The sequence below is a fragment of the Vicia villosa genome, unplaced genomic scaffold (assembly GCF_029867415.1).
Source record: "Vicia villosa cultivar HV-30 ecotype Madison, WI unplaced genomic scaffold, Vvil1.0 ctg.005725F_1_1, whole genome shotgun sequence".
In the NCBI taxonomy this organism is placed as follows: Eukaryota; Viridiplantae; Streptophyta; class Magnoliopsida; order Fabales; family Fabaceae; genus Vicia; species Vicia villosa.
Window position 1 is genome coordinate 10,116 of NW_026706671.1, and position 13,317 is coordinate 23,432.

Genomic DNA, 13,317 nt, shown 5'->3' on the forward strand with positions numbered 1-13,317 from the left:
ATCAACAAAGAAAAGATGTGAAATAGCAGGGGCATTTTTGGATATGACAATGTTAGAACAAGATTTGTTCTGATCAATATTCTTAGTTTTAATGATAACAATGTATATGAATTTTGTATGAGATAATGTGGTACTCTAATACTACGCAATTTCCATTTCAGTAATTATATAAAGAGTATGCACAAAATCAGCGCGAAAAGCACTGACTCAGAAGGTTCAGCATGCAACATCAGAACATGGTCTGGCAAGACTTCAGAAGATGGTCAAGCAGAATCAGAACATGGTCTATGGAAGCATTATAACAACTTGACATCAGAAGCAGAAGTACTGAAGTTCTCATGGTATCACGCTAAGAAGCTCAGAAGACAAGAAGATGCTCTGCACCAAGCTGTTTGACTCTGATGATATTCAAACGTTGTTTACACAAACATCAGATCAGAAGCAAGTACAAGATGGCAGGCTACGCTGACTAACAAAAGGAACGTTAGAAGCTATTAAAGGCAACGTCAATAGACACAGCGAAAGCAAGGCTCGAGGTAGTTGACAAAAGAGTGAAACATTAAATGCAATGATGTACGGATTACGCAAAGCATTAAATGCTCCCAACGGTCATCTTCTTAAACGCCTATAAATAGAAGTTCTGATGAGAAGCTGAACATAACACTTGCGCAAATATACAGAAACGCTGTCAAATTCAAAAAGCTCTCAAACTTCATCATCATCCTCACTACATTGCTGTTGTAATATATTAGTGAGATTAAGCTTAAACTTAAGAGAAAATCACAGTTGTGATAATAGCTTTTTAAGAAGCATTGTAACTCTTAAAAGAATTTGTTTACATTAATTTGTAAGAACTAGAGTGATCAGGTTGTTGATTAGTATACTCTAGAAAGTCTTAGAGGGTATCTAAGCAGTTTGTTCCTAGAGTGATCAGGTTGTGATCAGTATACTCTAGAAGACTTAGAAGTTGTCTAAGTGGAAAACCATTGTAATCTTGTGTGATTAGTGGATTAAATCCTCAGGTGAGGTAAATCACTCCAAGGGGGTGGACTGGAGTAGTTTAATTAACAACGAACCAGGATAAAAATCATTGTGCAAATTGTTTTTATCTTACAAGTTTTAAAGCTACACTTATTCAAACCCCCCTTTCTAAGTGTTTTTCTATCCTTCAATTGGCATCAGAGCGCCAGTTCTAAGGTGCAAGCACTTAACCATGTTTAGAAAAGATTCAGGAAGAGAAAAATGCTTAAATCAAGATGGCTGGTGAAGATCCTACTCCTAACCCTACATCTACATCTGGCTCTGCTGAGCAACATAATGGAAACGGTAACAATGGTTATACTAGACCACCAGTATTTGATGGTGAAAACTTTGAACACTGGAAAGTCAAACTTGAAAGTTACTTTCTTGGTCTAGATGGTGACTTATGGGATCTTTTGATGGATGGTTACAAACATCCAGTGAAAAATACTGGTGTAAGGCTTACAAGACAAGAAATGAATGATGATCAAAAGAAGCTATTCAAAAATCATCATAAATGTAGAACTGTTTTGCTGAATGCTATCTCTCATGTTGAGTATGAGAAGATATCTAATAGGGAAACTGCCTATGATATATGAGTCATTGAAAATGACCCATGAAGGAAATGCTCAAGTCAAGGAGACCAAAGCTCTTGTCCTTATCCAGAAATATGAAGCCTTCAAGATGGAGGATGATGAAAATATTGAGAAGATGTTCTCAAGATTTCAAACGCTAACTGCTGGATTAAGAGTGCTGGACAAAGGCTACACCAAGGCTGATCATGTAAAGACGATCATCAGAAGCTTGCCCAGAAGATGGGGTCCAATGGTGACTGCATTCAAGATTGCAAAGAATCTGAATGAAGTTTCTTTGGAAGAACTAATCAGTGCCTTGAGAAGCCATGAGATAGAGCTGGATGCAAATGAACCTCAGAAGAAAGGTAAGTCTATTGCATTAAAATCTAGTTATAAAAAATGCACTAACGCTTTTCAGGCTGAAGAAGAAGATTCTGAAGAATCAGAATCAGAAGAAGAAGATGAACTGTTCATGATCTCCAGAAGGGTAAACCAACTCTGGAAGAGCAAGCAAAGGACGTTCAAGAACTTCAGAAGTTCAAAGAAGCCTGAAGAAGGAGAATCTTCTGGAGGCAGAAGATTTGAAAAGAAGAAGGTCATCTGCTATGAGTGCAATGAGCCTGGACACTTCAAGAATGAATGTCCAAAACTTCAGAAGGAAAATCCCAAGAAGAAGTTTCATAAGAAGAAGGGTCTTATGGAAACATGGGATAATTCTGAATCAGAATCAGAATCAGAATCAGACTCTGAAGGAGAGCAAGCAAACCTTGCATTGATGGCCACAGTGGATGATGGATCAGAATCTACATCAGAATCAAATTCTGAAGAGGTATTTTCTGAACTATCTAGAGAAGAGCTAGTTTCCAGTTTAACTGAACTTCTGGAACTCAAGGCTCATCTTAGTATCAAATACAAAAAGCTGAAAAAGCTATTTGAATCTGAATCTAAGAAGCTGGAAGTGGAAAATTTTGAACTGAAGGAAAAAGTTTTAAAATTATCCAAAGACATTGGATCTCCTTCTGAATCAGAAAAATCCATTCCTAGCCTCAATCATATTCTGAAAGAATATGACTCGAGCTTCAGAAAGTTTCTATCTAGAAGTATTGGCAGAAGCCACCTTGCTTCTATGATATATGGAGTTTCTGGAAACAAAAGGATTGGCGTTGGCTATGAGGATGATATCCCACGTAAATTTGAACTTGTAGATGATTTGAAAATCACATACAAGCCATTGTATGATAAGTTCAAATATGGCCACTCACATGATATTAGGCTCACTTCACATGCACAGAGCTTTCATGCAAAGAAGACAAAGCACAAAATGTCATGGTACCTGGACTCTGGGTGCTCGCGACACATGACAGGAAGAAGGTCTATGTTCCAAGACCTGGTGCTTAAATCTGGTGGAGAAGTCAAGTTTGGAGGAGATCAGAAGGGCAAGATTATTGGCTCTGGAACCATAAGTATTGGTAACTCTCCTTCCATAACTAATGTACTTCTTGTAGAAGGATTAACGCATAACTTATTGTCCATAAGTCAATTAAGTGACAATGGTTATGATATAATCTTCAATCAAAAGTCTTGAAAGGCTGTAAGTCAGAAGGATGGCTCAATCCTATTTACAGGCAAGAGAAAGAACAACATTTATAAGATTGATCTTTCTGATCTTGAGAAGCAGAAGGTGACTTGTCTTATGTCTGTTTATGAAGAGCAATGGGTCTGGCACAGAAGATTAGGACATGCTAGTTTGAGAAAGATTTCTCAGATTAACAAACTAAATATGGTCAGAGGACTCCCAAATCTGAAATACAAATCAGATGCTCTTTGTGAAGCAAATCAGATGATCTTGTAAAGGAATTTTGGGTGCATGCTTTTGTTGCCCCTAAATCAATTATGTCCTTTGTCCATGGGAAGTTTGTGGTTGTTACTGAAAACATCCTGAGAATGATGTTTGACCTAAGAAACCCTGAAGGTGTTCATGAAGTTGATCAAAGGGCTGGTTTTGGCCACTCTTTATACAGACGTGAAGCAAACAAAGCGCGTCAAGGACATGAAGGATCTTTACAAGGTCTGGACCAAGATTCTTCTGGGGTGCTTCTATCACAGAAAAGCAACCCATTCTGCAGATTTTGTCAACAATGAGCAGAAGTATATTCTTTATTGCATCGCTACTCAGAAGAAGGTTGATATTATCTACATAATCTTCAACCACACGTGGACAGCTGTAAGAGATTCCAGAAATGCCTTCAGAGTAAAGAAGGGTTGTATTATTCCTTTTGGAAGAATTATTACAAATCTTCTGGTTCATTCCAAGATTGTTGAGGACTTGGAAGCTCAAGGGACCATCAAAGATCTTGTTGTTGATACAGGAAGCTGTTTGAATGCTCTCACCTTGAGAAAGATGAATGTTATTGAATCTATAAGAAAAACCCCTCAACCTCTCCCAGGTACAAGGAACAGAAGAGATCCTGTTCTTTCTGACTTTGAATCCTTCTTCAGAAGTGAACTGCCAGGAGTCAGAACTAAGTATCTGAACTCACTAAAAGAAGAGAAAGACAAAGATGCTCCTGCTAAAGGTGGTCGCAAGAAAGCCTCTACTTCCAGGCCTGTTGCTTCGGAAGATGTTTCAAAAGATGCACTTGAAGCTGTTGTCAAGAAGGAAAGAAGGACAAAGCGAAAATTTGATCATCCTTCTGTTAACCAGGAGAAGGAAGTCAAAAGTGTAGCTGCTGCTACTATTGTTGTTGAGAAAGCTGTTGAGGAAGAAGCTGTTGAAGAAGATGTTCCGGTTGTTTTAGTTGAAAATAAAAACAGTGAAAAAGAAACTGCTGAGAAGAAGAAGAAGAAGAGAAAGTTTAATAACAAAAATGTGGAAGTTGAAAAGGCTGTTGAGAAGAAGAAGACAAGAAAAATAAAATTGATCATTGATGTCTCAGATGAAGATGAGGAAGTTCAAGAAGTTGTGAATTAGCAAGCAGAAGCTGTGAATCAGCAAGAAGAAATCATTCAAGGACCAACAACTCAAGAAGTTGAAGGTCAGAAGGCTGTTGATAATGAGAAGGAGAAACTAGAATCTGCCAGAAGAAGAGAAATCTCTCTTGGAAAGGCAAAGATTGTGGAAGAGCAGAAGAGTAAGAAGCAGAGGAAGCTTGAGGCTGTGTTTGAAGCAGTTCAGAAGGTGTCCAAAGATATACATCTCTCTGAACCTGATTATGTTCCTGCTTTACGTTCAGAAGTTGCACCAATAAATGTTGCTCAAACCCCTGAACCAGTAAATCAACCAGAAAAAGCCCCATCAGAATCACCCATAAACATCCATGTTCTCACACCTCCTTCTTCTCCTATAACCAAAACTCTTACCCCTCCTCATTCACCCATCACAAATGTGCCCATTTCCCCTTCTCCATCCTCAACCAATATTGCTTCTAACCAGGCCCTTGAAACCTCTGTTTTTGATATCCAACCCCTTCAAACTCTCTTTCCACCTCACACAAATATATCCACTTCTCAACCACCACCTCATGCACACTATGAACCCATTCCTTCCACCTCTCAAAAAAATCCCTCAGTATCTGATCTTCCAGATTCTGCATCACATGAGCAATTGCTCCGTGACTGCAACTACACTCCCAAGCCTCGTCCTGAAGTTGAACTGATAGTGTTAGATTCTGAGAATTAAGCAGAATCATCATTCCGCCTTGATAGAGAACCTCAACCCTACCTTGTTCTGAAACCAGACTCTCCCGTAACCAAAATCAAATCTCGCCGAGCATACCCTATTGGTGTAATTTATGAAATGGTAAAGAGGAATATCAGAAGAGTCTTTGATACTCTCAAAATAGTTGAACATGATGGATTAAATGATGTTTCTATGCGAAAATTCTGGAGAATCTTCCGAATAAAAGCAGATGCTTATTTTGAAGAACTTCAGGAAATTTGTGTAGAACTTGCTCCACGACCTTGTGGAATTCCGAGGAACTATGAAGACTTCTGGTTCAGTCGTCTTGGAGGGAGATATTGCTTTGAAGAGAAAGAATTCATTGATGAACTTGCAGAAGCACGAAGGTCTGCGGATATGGGAGCCAACCTCTGCAGGGAGATTGTGGTCTGGAGACCTAAGTATCCAGTTCTGACTAGAGACATCAAGTCCTTGTTTGACTTTCTGAGGGAGAATCCTTCTGAGGAAGACCCTAATATGGTCATCCAGAAGTTGTTGACCCGCCAGAAGTTGAAGGTCCTTCTGCTCCAAGGAATCTTGCTGCCATTCTTCAAGCTCTTGAGAATGGAGATTCTGATCTTCCTGCTCCAGAATATGAAGAAGATGCTTCTATGGAAGAAGCTGATGCTGAAGATCATCCTGCTGAGACTATTCCTGTTGAGGAAAATCAAGTTGATGATCTAACAATGGAAGCTGCAGTTGTGAATGTTGTCCCTCTGGACAGAAGTTGTGAAGCTTCTTCTGGTGAACCCTCTCTTTTGACAAAGACTCTAGAGGTTATTCAGAAGAACCAGGCTGAGATGGCTTCTCGAATGGACACGCAAGATAACATCAATGCTGAGTTCCGCTCATTCATGGAGAGGCAGACTGAGAGCAATGCAGAGATTCATGATATGCTGGCCAAGATTATGTCTAAGCTAGGGTCGTCTTAGTCCTTTGTGTCTTAGTTGTTTTTCTTTGTTTCTTGCATCTGTCTTCTATGCATCTTCTTTGTACTTTCTGATAATTCTCTGTTGCAATCAATGAAAATTATTTTTCCTCTTCTCTCATATTGTTTTGTTTTTCATCTGAATCTTTTGTGTTTTTGATGTTATGACAAAAAGGGGGAGAAACTGTGATAAATGATCTGATTTATTTTATCAGTTGCTAGGAGAAAGTCTCCACATTTCTAACAGAACTTGCAAGTTCTATGTCTTTGAGTGTTTTGCAGGAATTGAAGATATTCTTAAAAGCTCAACATGAGAAGCAAAGACATGAGGAAAAGCAATTCTGTATAGAAACAAGCTCATGGAAATTGAAGCAACCTGAGTGCTATAAAGCTTCAAGGATCAGAAGCAAGAAGGAAAAATGTTCTGATATTCTGATGATAGAATATGCTCTAACACATTCTTATTCCTTATATGTTCTGATGCATGTTTTATTTCTAAATATGCTCTGAAACATTATTATTTTTGCTCTGATACATATTATATGTTCTGATACATATTTTATGTTCTGATTCATTCATGCTCTGACTTTTGTCGCTTAGTTTGTTCTGTAACATTTCAGGATGTAGAGATGCTCTGATGATGCTCTGGTACATTCAACAATGTTCTGATACAATCTAGCATGCAATGATTCAAGAAGAAATTCAAGCTGTGAAGCTGTCCTATGGAAGCAAGAAGCAGAAGCTATGAATGTTCTGAAGATCTAAGCATATGTGATCGTCTCAACTGAAATGGAAAATACTCAGGGAAGTCCTTTATTTATAAATATCTTCCAGTATTTATTTCAGGGGGAGATTATTTATCTCAGGGGGAGATTATTAATCTCAGGGGGAGACATATTCACACACTATGTTTATATGCTTATGTTATAGCTGTGTAATTGTCCTTAGCCGTCTGATATTCTGATTGCAAATTCATATAATTTATATATGTTTTTGTCATCATCAAAAAGGGGGAGATTGTTAGAACAAGATTTGTTCTGATCAATATTCTTAGTTTTGATGATAACAATGTATATGAATTTTGTATGAGATAATGTGGTACTCTAATACTACGCAATTTCCATTTCAGGAATTACATAAAGAGTATGCACAAAATCAACGCAAGAAGCACTGACTCAGAAGGTTCAGCATGCAACATCAGAACATGGTCTGGCAAGACATCAGAAGATGGTCAAGCAGAATCAGAACATGGTCTATGGAAGCATCAGAAGAACTTGAGATCAGAAGCGGAAGCACTGAAGTTCTCATGGTATCACGCTAAGAAGCACTTCAAGGTCAGAAGACAAGAAGATGCTCTGCACCAAGCTGTTTGACTCTGATGATATTCAAACGTTATTTACACAAACATCAGATCAGAAGCAAGTACAAGATGGCAGGCTACGCTGACTGACAAAAGGAACGTTATAAGCTATTAAAGGCAACGTCAATAGACACAGCGAAAGCAAGGCTTGAGGTAGTTGACAAAAGAGTGAAACATTAAATGCAATGCTGTACGGATTACGCAAAGCATTAAATGCTCCCAAAGGTCATCTTCTCAAACGCCTATAAATAGAAGTTCTGATGAGAAGCTGAACATAACACTTGCACAAATATACAGAAACGCTGTCAAATTCAAAAAGCTCTCAAACTTCATCATCAACCTCACTACATTGCTGTTGTAATATATTAGTGAGATTAAGCTTAAACTTAAGAGAAAATCACAGTTGTGATAATAGCTTTTTAAGAAGCATTGTAACTCTTAAAAGAATTTGTTTACATTAATTTGTAAGAACTAGAGTGATTAGGTTGTTGATCAGTATACTCTAGAAAGTCTTAGAGGGTATCTAAGCAGTTTGTTCCTAGAGTGATCAAGTTGTGATCAGTATACTCTAGAAGACTTAGAAGTTATATAAATGGAAAACCATTGTAATCTTGTGTGATTAGTGAATTAAATCCTCAGGTGAGGTAAATCACTCCAAGGGGGTGGACTGGAGTAGTTTAGTTAACAATGAACCAGGATAAAAATCATTGAGCAAATTGTTTTTATCTTACAAGTTTTAAAGCTACACTTATTCAAACCCCCCCTTTCTAAGTGTTTTTCTATCCTTCAGACAAGACCATGGATAATGTTCCTATTTTGGCTATTGGTAAGTAAACCCGATAGCACTTCATCACACTGAATAAACAAATAGAGAAAATGGGATCTCTGTATCTTATACTTCTAGTTAGCTAGAACCAATTAGAGCTATTATAATTTATTAGAATAGAGAAATAAACAGAAGTTACACATATCATAATGGTGTTAGAAATATTATTAGGGAATCCCATGGCCTTTAATATGTTTTCAATGAAATACCAGTTAATCCTATCATATGATTTATCCATGTCAAAATCTATCCCTATATATCCTACATTATTGCTTTTATTATTGTTAAGAGTATGAAAAGATTCGTAGGCTACAATAATATCATCTATGATAAGCCTTCAAAGAATTAAGGCACTTTGAAAATGGTTGATAATGGTGTTGAGATGAGATCTTATTCTATTAGCTATAGTTTTGGTTATAATTTTTATAGTAATATTGCAAAGAGATATAGGCCAAAAATCATATGGGAGAATATGATTACTAATTTTGAGTATAAAATAGATATAAGTTTGACTAAGGTTAGAGACATTATCATTGTTATTGATAATTGTTAGAGGACAAGGCTAATGATATTGTTACCTATAATGTCCTAGTAATGTAGGTAAAAATAGACTGTGAGCCCATCAGGACCTGGAGAAGGAACATCTTTCATTTGAAAAATAGTTTCTAACCTCATCATCACTAAATTTCTTTTGTAGATCATCCTTCATATCAAGGTTAATTGTGCTTTCCACAACATTAAGAATGTTTCAGTAGTTCATCCTGTTTGTGAGATTTTAAAATATTAGAACAATGGCAAGTGAAAAATTTAAAGATATATTATTCCTCTATGTGAAAGGTAGCTCATCCTGTTTCTTTTTTTCTTTGGCCGACTCTTTGATGAAAATACTTGATATTTCTATCTCCTTCTAAAAGTCCGGCAATTTTAGTCCTTTGTCTCCACCAAGTTTTCTCTAACCTAATGACGAGAGATACAATTTCAAAATAGTCATTAATGTCATTTTAATAAATAATTTTTCCACCTATAATATATTTATAAAAAAATGTAATTAGTTAAAAAAATCAAAATGTTGTTGTGGTGTAGTGGTTATCACGTCAGTCTGACACACTGAAGGGCTCCAGTTCGATCCTTGGCAACAACATACTTTTTTGTTTCGGTAATTTTATATTAGTAACATTGTTTTAATAATTAACATCCATCGTATGTCACTTCTTTCTCTATTTTTATTTTTTTTTTATCATTTTCTTTCTTTATTTTTCTCTATCATTCTTAATATATTTCCACGTATCTTTTTTTATGTTGTATAAAATAATTTGTAAATTTATTTCAAAATTAAGAAAAATTATATTCTACAAACACAATAACTACACTTATAGAATGTTAAAATATTTATTAATAAATAATAAAAAATTTAAAATTTTAAACTATTATGTTGAATAATACTCACAAATAATAGAAAATAAAGAAAAAAAATACAAATAATAATGGACATCATATGTATCATCACGACTAGGGGAGAATGCACGACAAGGGGGTATGTGTGGAAAAATGGGCCTGACCCGTCAGAAATGCCCTTTTTTCCTACACATGTTCGCAGAGAAGACCAAGGTTTTAGGTTCGCACCCTTTGATGTGCCCTCCCCGTCCCGCCCCACCCTGCTTTTTAGCGTACTTTTGCAGGTGCCTTCTTTTACATATAATTTTTCAATTTTTAGGCTTAAAAAGTTCAATGTCTACGGGCCCGGCCACCCCCTCCCGGCCAATTTTGTATTGACTATTGCAAGACATGTTTTAACGGAGCGGTCATGCCCGTTTATCACCCCTAATTGGGGGCTTAAACCCTACATAAAAACATAAATTCATTTTACAAATATTATAAAATTTATTTAGTCTCAAAAAATAAATTAATCCAAGAAATAAATTTATCCACTCACCATAATTCTAAATTTTTTCTTCAACTTTTATTAGTCCAATTTCTCTACTCTTTTCGTCGGGTAATGTTAGTTAGGTGTATGGAGAGAGAGAGAGAGAGAGAGAGAGAGAGAGAGAGAGAGAGAGAGAGAGAGAGAGAAGTTATGCCTTATCTCTAGACTTTTAAGAAGAACTACAAAAGCTTTGACTATAGGCCTAAGAAGCAATGTCTTATCGAGCTCACTTTTAAAATCTCATTTCCACATCCTCCCACTCTATTTAAATAATACACAAAAACACAAAAACAATTTTTATAATAACAATAATAATATATATTTCAAAAAGGTTCCTACAGAGTACCGTAGATGCGAGGGGTGCTAATACCTTCCCCTTGCATAACCAACCCCCGAACCATAGATCTCTAATAAGTTTATTAGTTTTGATTTTAAAAACTTATGTGGGTTTATTTCGTTCTTTCTCTATTTTCTTTGGAAACAATAAAGCACGGTGGCGACTCTGTTAAAATGTGTGAGCTAAGTCAATCAATGGCTTTAGTCTCAAATTTCACCATTACACCAAGGTCACTCATATTAAACTCCTCTATAAGCTCACTTTTGAACTTAGAAATGCTCAACTCATTACTGCCCGTTATCAACAAATTGTCCACTTATAAGCAAATTATTATCACATATTTGCTCGCATCCGTCTTCACATAGACACCATGCTCTGAAACACATTTCTCAAAGCCAACATCGACTAAGAAACTATCTATGTGTTTGTTCCAATATATTGGAGCTTGTTTCAAACCATAGAGTGTTGTCTTCAACTTGTAGACCCCACCCTCTTGATTTATTATAACAAAACCTGGGGGTTGTTCTACACGAACTTCCTCCTCGAGTGGACTGTTCAAAAAACGCGGATTTCACATCCATTTGATACATCGACCAATTGTTGCAATTCGCAATGCCAACAACTAGCCTAATGATTTCCAGTCTAGCAACCGGTGTAAATACCTCATCGATTTCTATACCTTATCTTTGAAAAAATCCCTTTGCAACAAGTCGAGCCTTATGCTTGACAATTTCTCCTTTTGGATTTTCCTTCATCTTAGAGACCCATCTCACACTGATTACCTTCTTTCATTCTGGTAGATCAACCAGATCCCAAGTATTATTCTTCTCGATCGATTCAAATTTCTTTCATCGCACACAACCACTTTGGATCGCTTAATGCCTCCTTCATGCTAACGGGCTTAGATTCGGCCATAAGCGCAAAGTGAATGAGATTACCATCATTGTTAATCTCATTATCTCGGGATAGTTTGCAATCTCGAAGCCTCTAAGGCAAACCTCTTTTCCTAGCTGGTCGTCTACTGGATTCACTGATATCGACTTCGAATGGCTATTGATCATAATTTTCAGAATGCTGATTTTTTGTGTTTGCTTTAGGAAATCGGTTTCCAGTATTAGGGTAATCGATTTCCATATCTTTAGAACTTACTCCAGTAGCTTCATTATGCAAAAATCGTGAAGGAAATCGATTTTCACCAGGAGGGTAATTGATTTCCACTTTTGTCATGGCCATTTCTCTGTAGTTAAACAGCCTCAATTCATCCACTACCACATCACGACTGATTACAATCTACTTGCTCTTCACATTAAACAACTTGTAACCTCCGGTAGGATGGTAACTAACAAGCAACATTAACTTTTCTTTGTCATCCAACTTTTTTCGAAGCTGACCCGAAATATGTCAAAATGCAACCGAACCGAAAAACTTTCAAAAGACTTAAACTTGGTTTAAATCCACTCCATACCTCTTATAGAGTCACTTTGTCCAGATTCTTTGTAGGGCATCTATTCAACAAATAGGTGGCTGTAGAAACGGCTTCATCCCACAATTCCTTCGACAAGCTTTTACCCTTCAACATACTACGAACCATATTCATTATCGTACGACTTTTCCTTTCGGCAACACCATTTTGCTGAGGCATATAAGGTGGCACAACCTTACACACTATACCCTCCTCATCACAGTAATTTCTTAACTCATTCGAGGTATACTCACCTCCACCATTCGTTTTGAGAATTTTGATTTTGTGACCACTTTTCCGCTCAACCATGGACTTGAACTTCTTGAACACATAAAATACCTCATCCTTCCTCTTGATAAGGTAAGTTTATAGTTTCCTACTGAAATCATCGATAAACGTGACAATATTTATTGCCACTATATGAGTCAACTTGCATTGGACCACAAACATCGAAATACACCATCTCAAGGTGACATTTGGTCATATGACCTACATCTCTGCTGAATCTACCTTTGTGTTGCTTCCCTTGCAGAAACTCTTCACACGTCTCAGTTGGAACATTGATTCTTGGTAACCCGGTTACCATATTGTTCCTATGTAATGCGTCGAGGTCTCGAAAATTAAGATATCCAAGACGATAGTGCCACAACCACTCTTCTCGACTAGCCGTTGTAGCAAGACACATATGCTCTATCAATTTCAACTCTATCTTGAAAGTCCTATTGGCAATCACAAGAGCTTTAAGGACTAAACCCTAGTTTCGGTCCAAAACACGCAAAATGTTGTTTTCCATGCAATTCGTGTAATCCTTCTCAGGAAATTGGCCAATACTCAGGAGATTACATTTAATCAAGGAATGTCCATCATCTCTTCTCATGATCAAAACATCACCAACCCCGTCGACGGCTAAAGTGGTATCATCCGCAAATTTTACTTTATTCTTTGTGGCTTGACTGATTTTGACAAACCAATCCTTTCTACTGTTATGTGTGTTGAACAACCAGAATCCAAGCACCACTCATCACTGCCCTGGACTCCATCTCGAATCATTACCATAACGTTTCACTCCAGACACGTTTTTGCAGCACTTTTCGAACTACTGTAGCTGCTACCCTACAACTTGCAACTGCTACTGCTGTTGTCCAGCAACTCACTACTTCCATAATT

At 37.0% G+C, this 13,317-nt stretch overlaps 1 non-coding gene across 1 annotated transcript; it reads left to right on the top strand.

Moving 5' to 3' along the window:
- Nucleotides 1–9,495: 9,495 nt before the first annotated feature.
- TRNAV-GAC (transfer RNA valine (anticodon GAC)) lies at nucleotides 9,496–9,568 on the top strand. The gene has a single exon. It is a non-coding gene; the product is annotated as a tRNA-Val (tRNA).
- Nucleotides 9,569–13,317: the final 3,749 nt, after the last annotated feature.